Genomic DNA, 350 nt, shown 5'->3' with positions numbered 1-350 from the left:
GGTGATTTAGATTAAACAGTTAGAATAACGATAATGAAATTTATGGGAATGGCAGGTAAACACAGTGAAATCCGGGTTATAATGTCCGTAGAGTTTTACAGGCCTTAAGCTCTTGACCATTTTAATTGTAAGGACCTTGGGAGTAATAATACAGTATTAATACATAGTGTACTTGGGAAATAAAAGAGTTGATCAAGATATTAGCTATGATGACGTAAAAGACTGCGTGATTTGAAAAGGGATACAACCAATTTGTTTTTATGAGTTTCTGCTTATTATCATTTTAAGCCTTTTTATTGTTTAGTGAAAAAAGCATGCACGTAAGGTAACACCATATGAGTAAGAGCATG

At 33.1% G+C, this 350-nt stretch overlaps 1 protein-coding gene across 1 annotated transcript in view; it reads right to left on the bottom strand.

The window, feature by feature from the left end:
* Nucleotides 1–350, bottom strand: part of LOC119581950 (G-protein coupled receptor moody-like) — a gene marked incomplete in the record, with an annotated part of 84,922 nt that overhangs the window by 7,996 nt on the left and 76,576 nt on the right.

The sequence above is a fragment of the Penaeus monodon genome, chromosome 15, assembly GCF_015228065.2.
Source record: "Penaeus monodon isolate SGIC_2016 chromosome 15, NSTDA_Pmon_1, whole genome shotgun sequence".
NCBI classification, from domain to species: Eukaryota; Metazoa; Arthropoda; class Malacostraca; order Decapoda; family Penaeidae; genus Penaeus; species Penaeus monodon.
This window is presented reverse-complemented; position numbering and strand designations above follow the sequence as displayed.